At 35.6% G+C, this 11,397-nt stretch overlaps 1 long non-coding RNA gene across 1 annotated transcript; it reads right to left on the reverse strand.

Moving 5' to 3' along the window:
* Positions 1-9,928: 9,928 nt before the first annotated feature.
* On the reverse strand, positions 9,929-10,655 carry LOC141689563 (uncharacterized). Its single transcript, XR_012562437.1, has 3 exons — positions 10,444-10,655; positions 10,126-10,352; positions 9,929-10,034 (listed from the first exon to the last, which is right to left on the reverse strand). It is a non-coding gene; the product is annotated as an uncharacterized LOC141689563 (long non-coding RNA).
* Between the last annotated feature and the right edge of the window lie 742 nt (positions 10,656-11,397).

The following is an 11,397-nucleotide window of genomic DNA, read 5'->3' on the forward strand; positions in this document are numbered from 1 at the left end:
CTTCAGTTCTTAAAAGCTGTTCTCGCATTTCTCTGTCTATTCGAACTTCTCAGTCTTATGAGTAAACCGCGTTAAAGGGGCTACTATCTTTACAAACTTGAACAAACCTCCGGTAGTGGCCGACCAATCCTACCTCTGGTAGTCGACCTAACCATGATCATCAATTCATCAGTGGTCCTTTATTCATTCTTGTCAGGATCCTCCATGGGATCCTCCTCAGCAACTATCCCTTCTAGGACAACATCCTCAACCGCTACATCCTCAATATCAACATCATCCGGTCCTGCATTAGGACACTCTATCAGATCCACAATCCGATCTCCAATTAGTAATAAACATCATCGCGCTGTTGCTCCTCAACCTCAGGGTTCGGAGTCCCGCTACCATCTACGATAACAAACTACGCTTCTATCACGATATTTATAAGGGTTCCCATAAGGGTTTTAACTGTCAGTGCTACGTTAGGTAGCCCGACTATGAACTTGGCAAGAGTTCTTATTATCTTAGTGAACTTATTATCTTAATGTCCCATCATCTCTGAGGTTTATAACGCTTAGTTCTGATACCATTTCTGTAACACCCCCAAATCCGGGGTCGTGGATCCGGGTTGTCACGAGTTCCATTTCCCTTAATAACACCCAATCTTAATACACAATCAACTACTCTGAAATGTGACCCCACAATAAACACACACACCACAAGTTATAGTCTCAGAGATGAATATCCAAAAATAATCACAAGTCGTTTTATTCCACAATTATATGTCAATACACCTTAAAAAGGTTTCTGAATAAATTTACATTTCTTTGCCATTATTACAATTCATAAATATACATAATCTGGTACGTCAAAAGTTGAAAGCCTAGCCTATTGGTAATTTCTACCTCAGCTACAGCGGCCTCAACGCTTCCCAAAAGCTGCGGAACATTTCCTATCCGCTTGCGAATTGGGAGCTTGGTCCTGTTCATCTTGTCTATCTGATGTTGTGTGATGAAAGAAGAAAGCAAGGGTGAGCAGCAAGCCCACCAAAATAATATGTATAATGATTAACAATATATGAGCCTTCTCATAGTACTCATGAAAATCTTGGTCAAAAGAAATGAACCAAGTTTGATATCTTAATGCGATGAAGTCGTAAAATATTCAGTATATATATACATATATACTTTTCAAAATATTGGAAGTCCTCTTCCATGCATAATACACACAGAGTTCCAGTGTATAACTGTATAAAAATATCGTTTTAAGGTGATCTCATATATCTAACCCTGTCTCAACGTTTTTCTGAAAATCTTTGTCATGCATAAGATAATCATTTACTAGATATAAGTTTAAAAGATGAAGTTACAAGATACTCCAATATACTTATATCTTTTCCAAATACTACTTGAACTACCACCGTTCAAGTTATAATTAGTTTCAAAAGTTCATCACACTGATGAGACTACAAGATAAGACTTGAATAGATTCAATCTTTGAAATATTTTGAAGGAAATGAAGTTATGATATACTTCATTAAGTTCTGATATATATATATCCACATATACATCTTCTTTATACATTTCCTGAAAACCTCTGTCATGTAAAGTATGAACAGAATCGCAATATCCAATAAATTTGGAAAGGAAAGAATTTTGGCATAAACCTGATATCTTGTTGATCAGGCAAAGATACCAATAAGTAACATTTTCTACTAGTAGATGGACGAATTCCCCACTGGTCATCACCCTGGTCGCAATAGGACCTTATGCTGGACTGCCACTCAGCCACTTATGCATTTGATGGACTCCCACTGAGCCACTTACACTATCATGGACGCCCACTGAGCCCATATTGCTTATGCCGACTCGATAGATGGACTTACTTCCCGAACGTTGGGTAAGTAATCAATTCATTTACCAAAACTGCAACCTTGTTGCGAATATAAAATACACCACAGAGCCGGATCCCTTAGATTTTTGAGCGAGTATTCAAGTCCCCTTAAAATGGAAGATCTTGAATTTGAAAACAAGTTTTGGGATCTGCTCTACCTTTTAAATTCATTTTGAAGACTCGAAAACATTTTTAAGAATGTTTGGAGTAATACTGATTTATTAAAATAAATCAGTCCCGATATGAAAGAAATATCTGAATATTATTATTTAAATAATATTCCCATAAGAATAATTGAGGTAGAAGTTGGAAAACTTATACTTGAATGAATAGCAAATAATCAAAGATATAGTTATACGAAAGTAATATCTTTATTTGAATAATCAAAAATAAGTTTGATTATCGATACCTTATTCTTTAATACAATAAAGAATATTATTAAGTAATAAGCGGAGTCATAATACCTCGAATGAATACTATAAATAATATTCATAAAATAAAGGAGTCATACATCCTCAAATGAATATCCAAGTAATATTCAATAATAATATAAACTAAGTCATAAGCCCTCGAATGAATATTCAAATAATATTCAAATAATAAAATAAACTGAGTCATAAGCCCTCGTATGAATACTCAAATTAATATTCAATTAAGTAAAATAAAGGTATCGAATAAACCTTATTCGATCAATAGTTTTAAAAACTATATCCATATACATATATAAATATATATATATATAATATACTCGGGAACATCCACTCCCGGTTTAGAAATATGTTCACCTTTTATCCCCTATACTAAGGGTATACGCAACTACTTGCTTATTTCTAGCATAGGTATTATGCAACTATAAGCATTGAAATCAACAGATAGATAACCAGATTACGAAACAGACATGCATATATACCATATCAGCATGCTCCAATATATCGCAAAATTTGCTAATAACAATCATGCACTATCACAAGATAATGCATATACATATATTTACATCACAACAACAGTATATCGGGTAGAAAACTTGCCTGAGCGACTGGGGGTTACGAATGGCTCGGGACGAGTCTGGTAACCTATAAACAACAAGTAAGTTGGAATTAAACCAAAGTCACTTGTAAATCTATACTCTAACCAACTCAGACTCTAACGCTCGTTTTGGGCTTATTGATTCTCTTAAGTCACTCGGGTACCCTCGGCTCCACCATTTTTAGTAAATTAACCATTACGAGTTTTAAAGCGATTCATTCGCGAGTGTCTTACCAACTGCCTAACACTCTTACCATAATTGTTTCATACATTAATTAACCCTTTTTGGTCTTTAACCTATGTTTCAAAGTAAGGCGAGGGGAAAAGTTTCGTTCGCGAAACGCCGTTACTTGAAACGGTCGTTTCTCCTAAACCGTGCATCGGAATCGAACGAACTACATATCAAAACGAAGCTCGTAACATGAGCTATCTAGACATGGCAATGGTCATAATCTAGCAGGGGGTTCTCGGGTCCTAATGTTATGCACAAAAACAGTCTAAAGAAAATCGGACGTTACGACGGCTATGTTTACGCGATTTCCCAATTTAAATCATTCAAAACCAACCACAATTCAACCCCAAATCAATCATATAACCAACATCCCTACAAACCACATCATAACAGCCCCAAAAAATCCACATTAACCATTTATACTTATTCCCCACATGAACTAAAAGCTTTACTTAGGTTCTTTAACTAATTACCAAGATTTCCAACTCCAAAAATATCACAAAATCAACCAATCTCTAAACACACAATAATCATGCCTCTCACCAACTAAACTACTCATAACAAGCTCTAAAAATGATTACACACCCATTACACTAACCCATCATCTAAACATTAGGAAATCTAAACAACAAAACTTAAAACTAAGACCATGAAGAGTTATACCTTCCTTGAAGCTTTTAATCCATGAAAGGTCCTTGGAATGCCCATGGAAGCCTTAATCTAACCTTCTACAAGCTTGTTCTTTCAAAGAAATCAAGAACACAAAAATTAATTTCAAGAAAGTACTATTCACCATCGTCTTGAATGATTTATAGGAAATGCTAGGAAAGGATTTTGAAGCTAAGATTTCTAGGAAGTATGTAACTTAACTAGGAGAAGCTAGGATAATTACCTTGTAAAATAGCAAGTGGTGGAGCTTGGATCTTCATTTTTTAAGAAAGAAGCCGAGAGCATGAAGAAGAAAGAGAGATTTTTTTTGTGTTTTGCTTTGTTTTGCTTTTGGTTGGTTGATTTGGTTTTGTTTTTGTTTTAGTTAATTACCTAATTAACCTTGGACTTTGTGTGGTTCTCATTCAACCACACCTCCTTCCTTCCCATGTCATGCTTGTGTCATCCTCATGATGTCATCCTCCCCTCCTTGTCCTCTTCTCATTGGTTGGGTGACATCATCCTCTCTAATCCCTTTGATTAACTTCCTAATTGTTTGCCTAATGACCGATGATCTGTTATACGGTTCGCTTAACTTCCGTTTTCGTTTATCGTTTGAGGGATCATACCCGGGATCTTATTACTTAGGTTCCCTTAACCTTTCTCAATACATTATATTCCTTTTATGATCCTCTATTAAAATCCTTGAATTTAAATCCTATTTATCCTGTTACCTTATACTCAATTATTTCCGTATCTATTGGATTTCCGGGAAAAATCAAAGTGTTCGGATTTGGATTCTGACGATCTTTACATACACTTATATCCAATATAAAGTACTAATAAAATCTCAGAATATCCATATCAGAACCCCTACATAGTGTGGCATGAAAAGTTTTCTCATTCAGCAAAAACACTATTCATAAGGGTTTCAAAATTTCCCAAAAATTGGGGTTATTACAGTTCCGCCGTCGGCGTTACTTTGGCGTTCCCTGTTCCGGCCACTTGCTACCCCTGATTCCGGTTCTAGTCGGAATACCCGAGAATTGGCATTGGACGAAAGATAGTTGGTGGTCAGTCGAAAAGCTCAGTAAGGTTCCAATCAAAGGACTTAAGTGTTGAGGTCGAATCCAGAGTGATCTAGTGGATAGACAATAAAGCCTGAGCGGCAGAGTCGGCTCAGAGTTGATCAGTAATAGTTGTAAAGCCCTGTAAGGCAAGTACATCTAAACCTTTTTCGATATATAATACAAATATTTCTAAATTCTCTCATGACATATTGTTAAGTATTCATATTAGCTCTGTTTTATGTTGAAAGTACTTTGAATCCTTCTGCCTTGAACCTGAGCCACATCATTTGATATTTGAGCCGTAAGCCTTATTCTTTGTGAACCATTTCTTGTTGATTTACCAGATACTAAACCACACAAACACGATACTGCTCCACAAATATATATCCATCATATACCAAACACTGGAACAGAATTGTTTAAACATACAGAAACTTTTATACTCAACCATACCTTGTGACATCAAAGTACTAAAACCTTGTAAAAACATTGTTCATCTAATACCCGATTATCCTACAGGCTGGAGGTCATTTCTTTTATATACTTTGGCATACCCTTTTTGGTACCCATGAATTTTCACCATGCTCCTATACAAATATTTTATTGTTATTGATTATGATCCGGTTTTATTGCATTACATTGTTTATCATATTGAACTGCTTTAGAATTGGATAGTTTTCTTTATGTGGACCAGATTCATGGTCAGACCATATCAATGGTCAAGTTAGGTCAATGTGTGTCTTGGATCCAGTAGTTAGAGCAGTGATGTGTGCTTTGCTCGGGGTTAGTGCGTGACTGATCAGCAGCCTAACCTTGGTTTTAAAAACTTAAAATGAATATCCAATTCTATTGATTGTTTAACAGGAAACTTGATTCCTTTGAATCATCTCATTTGATCATTGTTTAGACTCACTTATTGTTATTGTGACTTGCTGAGCTAGTTAGCTCACTCTTGCGAATCTTTTTATATATTCTACAGTTAAAAAGGATATGGATGATAGTGAAGTTCCTCAGTCCAAAGTGCGAGCTAGCATTCCAGTTTGAGTTGGATCGAGCTAGCAGAAGCTTCATATGGTAGTGAGATAATAATATTGTAAGAATAATTTCTTTATCAGTTGTAAGTTAAATTAGTTTGGATTTGATATGTTGTAATAAAAGTTAAGGTTGTGGCTTGTTCTCATACTTTAACCTGTTGCGATCCGTGGTTCTGTAAAAACAGGGTCATTGCAAAGAATCTTTCGTATCCAGGTTTATATATTGTGTATGTGTTGTGGACCCCAAACTTCTGACCCAGGTTAAGAGGGCGCCACACCTTTCATGCGGGCTCCAATTTTCTTTACCATGCTTCCAATCAATAAAAAGATATTTGTCTCGCCTAAAACTTTTCCAATCCTTTAAAAGATATTTGATGCATAAACTGAAACAGCGATGAGGGAATCAATTAGTATGTATCAGTTAATAAGGTAGGTGACACTAAACAAATGGAGGACATGTACTCACCCTTGGGTCATCAAACTTGTACCAGGTGTTTGGAGCAGAACGAAGGAAAGAGTAGTAATGCCCTGAAGTACACAAATTGTGAGCAGATACTAAAGTTGTAATTAAAAGTTTATTAGGCTTTAGCGGATACTAAAGGGGCATATATATCTTCCGATTATTAGACTTGAGCTGGGGCAGGCACAAACCTAATAATAAAGAAACCAAATATGTAAGTTTTACACGCATGCCTGATGTTTGTCATAAGAATGGTAAAAGATCAAATGAAAAGAGAATTCCATTATTTTATATTAAATTATCAGTACAAATAACCGATTCATAACACACAAGAAATTTCCATACTTGTGCTTCCCAAAACGAGGAGGACGAGTTTTTAATCTTTCTTGCTGAGAGACCAGACGACGAATACGCCTTTTCTGCTTCTCTTCATCTTCTTTAGCAATCTCTTGCATTAAATCTAGCAAGTTGCACACCAGAAACATAACCAGTTAACGTAAAAGGAAAAGGTATACAAAGAAATCAACAAAAAAATGAACATAATATAGTATACAGATAAATAATAGCACCTATTATGTAATTAGTTTCCTTACAGTAAACCATAATACCCGTCAATTTCTTTTGAGAGCACCTTCATTTCTAAGGCTTCCGTTTTCTTTTTCAGTTGTTCTTTATTTCTAGCCCTTCTATTCATCTGGACTCGGGTAACCCTTTTTGGTTTGGAAGACCTGCAAAACATTTCATATAAACAAGATTTGACTACAAGCAACTAACTTAAAGTCCCAACAGAAGGTATTGGTAGAAACATAGTTGAGATTAAACAATACAATATTATGCAAACTGCACCAAGCACAAGAATAGTAATGTTATATTGGAAAACTTGAGATGTAAAAAGGAAAGAAGGCAATTTATATCGAGATCATAGTGGTTCCGGTATCCGGTTTGAAAAATTACAATTATATAATTATGGTACTTGTTCCAATAAAAGCATGTAATATAACAAGTTCAAGCAGTCAAAATAGTTGGTGTCATGTAGTTGTGGACTTATTTAACATATTTATAAACTTGATCTTGGTATTTCTTGCTAACCCTTTGAGAACTATACAAATAGAAAACAAAATAAAACTATGTTGCTGGTCAGTATAATTACGTGAATCAGGATGACTACTAGTTCAAGGTTACAACTACTAGTTACATATACTATATTCTACATTCATCACTATTACGCACTACGTTAGAAATCAAGAATCAGCGGAAAACACTAAAGAAGGCTGTACTTTATCATGATGCATCCCAGTTCTGAAACATATTTTTATGGGCGATTGGGAAAGGAAGAGGGGTGTGGTCGGTCATCTGTTTCAACTTATTAGTTTTCCTACCCGGAGTATGTGCATAGCACATGTGTCAAATTAGCTATCTGAACCTAGACAGCCATATTCCTTGTGTTGTAGCAGATAGCAGTTACCAATTACAATTACTAGGTACAGTATATACAATTATTACAGAAACCAGCATCGCTAATCATAAAATACATAGAGAGGCTAAACAGGTGATAAATTTTGTTTTCCAATTATTAAGCATCCAAATTTGTTCATATTGGAGCAAATATGTGGATACAACCTTACATACCTGCAGAGACGTTAGCACTTTTTGCCAAAACAATGAAATGGAGGCCTAATTATTCAGACTTTTGATTCCGTCCGGATATGTACCTTATTAATGTTAATTGCTTGATTATAGAAGGTGGTTCGGAGACAGTGCATACAGTCAGCGTTCCATCTGATGCTCCATACGCTAGTAATTCTGAACTCATATGCCCGAACTTCAGAACCGTAACTGAAAATTAAACTACAGAACTTAGTACCCTAAGGAAAAATATCACAACTAACTATCGGCTAATTGAGCATATAAAAGCAATCAGTTAATCTACAATTTTTACCCATTGTTTTACATTGGTCAAAAATGCAATGCATCCCTACAAAGGAATATGCATGTTCACCTTTTTTATGTGGACTATCAGTTGCAATTGAGCTTACACTTGCACTTCAACTTAATAATTGACTGTTACTTTGTACGTCCTGCAAAAGGAGCAACAAAGTGCATGACAACTTTAAGCAACCTTTAAAATAAAATATTACCTTCCATTATTCAGAGTGCACCATCTTATTGCTAAATTCTGAGACTAAGTAAAACATTGAGCTGAAAATTGGCAAAGTATCAACTGTTTATGTTTAGAATTCCTTGCTTTCTTTGCTCAAATTTCCGCCACAAGAGAATAGCTTATACTGATAGAATAAATGTGACAAGGCTAAGACTGACCCCAAGAGCAACTGCTAGCTTTTTGGAGTTACGTTTACCTGAACAATATAACCAAAAATAAATAAGGATACTCAAAGGAAAACAAACTAAGATACCGAATTAAAAGTTCAGAATTGATATCGGAGGAAGAATTTAGGGAAAATGAAAGAGGAAAAGGAGTGACTGATCCAGAGCAACCTTCATGGACATGGCTTCCGCAAATTAAAGTGTTCCCCAGAAAACTATAGAAAGGAAAATTATGTGAAAGCAAAAAGAAATCAAACACACTTTAGCAAACTGATGAATAAATAGAATACTACACCAATTGTACCCATATCTTCTGTGAACAATTTAAACTAAATAAGGAGCAACATGCATACTTGAATGTTCTTGCTGAAAACATAGGTACAGGACCACTGAGATTATTGAATGACAAATCCCTGAATAATAAGAGAACCTCATTCATTATTCACAATCTGATAGTAGCCATTTTAATCATCCTACTGTAAGTTTAACAATTCCTACTTTATAGTATATATAACCCGTAGGATGATTAAGTACCTGGAAAATTAGCCATAGTGACCAGCAACAATTTCTACCAAAGAGCAGTTTACAAACTATGAGCCAGTAGTTGTCAATGACTAAAGTGGCTATGGCTTGTCGATAAACCATGAAAATTCTGGGCTCATTCCTTGCAGAAGAGCAGCTCTGGTAGATAGAGCTACTGCTGCATGTAATATCATTACAACTGTCACACAATACGACAAAGTGAAAGTTTGATTTTCGAATACTAAGAAATTATATTACATACACCTCAAAAAATGAACTAACCAGAAAAACTAATGGCTCCAGACTTTCATTTTCCTTTCATGCTCATTATCGAGGCCCTCCCCACTAGCTCTTAAATTGTATCAGAGTTAAATGGTTTCACAATATACAAAACATGTTATCAGTTTCTTTTGGGAAACTTAATGGACGAAAAACTAGTGACATGGCCTCCAACAATTACTAGAGTTGATACAGCAATTCGTGTTTTTAATAGCCAATTCAAAACTATAAAGAAAGCGCACCACACATAAGCATACACAAACATACACATTTACACAGAATCATCAAAAACTGTTAAGCTACGCACTCTAATTCCAAATCACGAATAAGCATACAGTAATAACTATCGAAAAAAGTTCCTATTGCTGAAACCCGCAAGAGCTATCCTATATATCAGAAATTGAAACAAACTACATAAACCTATTTTCACCAAAAAAGGATGAAAAAATAAAATACCTTCGGGGAGCCAACCGTAACCGACTCTTGAAAGAGTAAGCATAAAAGTCATCAAAGCAGAAGCAGTGGTCATGTGATAGGGTTGCATCGAACTCATTTCAACCGGACAACTACAAAACATACACAAATATCATCACTGTGTGTAAATAATAAACGTAATAGCATAATATAAAAGGCAAGAGTGTGTGTAATAATTAGTACCTGAATAAACGAGTGGAGAGAGATGGCTTTCTGATGGGCATACGAAAGGGAGACGGAGAGGGGGCGGCGTTGGTTTTGGTAGCGGAAGCAATTCTCGACAATGCTATTATCCCCTTTAAAATCTTTCCCTTCTTCCTCATTTATATTGAGTGACCTGTTGGATTTCTTAAGTTTATTTTCTCTCAAAAGCCTCTCCAGTATCGTCCTCAAAAGCCTCTCCAGACAACCTAATTGAACAAATTACACCTAATTGAACAAATAAACCTAATTGAACAAATTAAACCTAATTGAACAAAAAACCTAATTGAACAAACAAACCTATTCAGAAATTAGGGTTTCTCGTAGATGGGGTTTGATTAATTGAAGGTGTTCTTCAATTTAGGATTTAATTGAGACCCTATATACTTGCAATCAACTGATATATTGTGTGTGAGAGAGAGAGATAGATGGAAGAGAGAGAGAGAGGGAGAGAAGCAGAGAGATGGAAGAGAGAGAGAGAGAAAGAACCAGAGAGAACAGAGAGAGCTCAGAGAGAGAGGGTAAAGAGAGTGGGAGTGAGAGAGAGAGCAGAGAGAGTGAGAGTGAGAGAGAGAGACAAGAAAAAGAATTAGGGGAAAACAGTTAATTTTTGGTTAAGGGGGGAATATTTGGGGAATAAAGGGGGGAAAGCTTCCGCGTGTCTTTTTTTAATTTTTTAAGTTAACCATCGACAACGGTTGTAAAATACAACTGATGTCTATAAAACAAAGACATCGGTTATATAGAAAACCGATGTCTAACTAACCTTTCTCATTTTTGAAAAATAACTATAGACAACGGTTATTTTCTCGACCGATGTCTAATATAAGCAGTAACATCGGTTTTAAAATAACCGATGTCTAAAAAAACTTTAACATCGGTCGTCTGAGCAACCGATGTCTATTGACAGAATTCTAGTAGCTCCCCCATACCTAAATCATGCATTGTCCTTAATGTATATAAAAGAGAGAAATATGCAACGGAGAAAGGTGAGAAAACACCTGATAAGGGATGAAGGAGAATTGACATACTGAAAAACTAATTACTAACATAACTCACACACACATTTCCTCCCCCATACATGAATGTCGCGAGGGGAGGTAACAAATTGAGACTAATTAACCAATATCGGGAGGAAAGATGGGTTGAAGCTTCGAGAAAGAGCCAAGACATTTTTGAAAATTTTGATTAGAAAAGATTTTCTCTAGGAAAGTGCAATCATTCAACCCTATAGGGCAAGTATCACTAATGTTT

This window comes from Apium graveolens, chromosome 10 (assembly GCF_009905375.1).
Source record: "Apium graveolens cultivar Ventura chromosome 10, ASM990537v1, whole genome shotgun sequence".
Lineage (NCBI taxonomy): Eukaryota > Viridiplantae > Streptophyta > Magnoliopsida > Apiales > Apiaceae > Apium > Apium graveolens.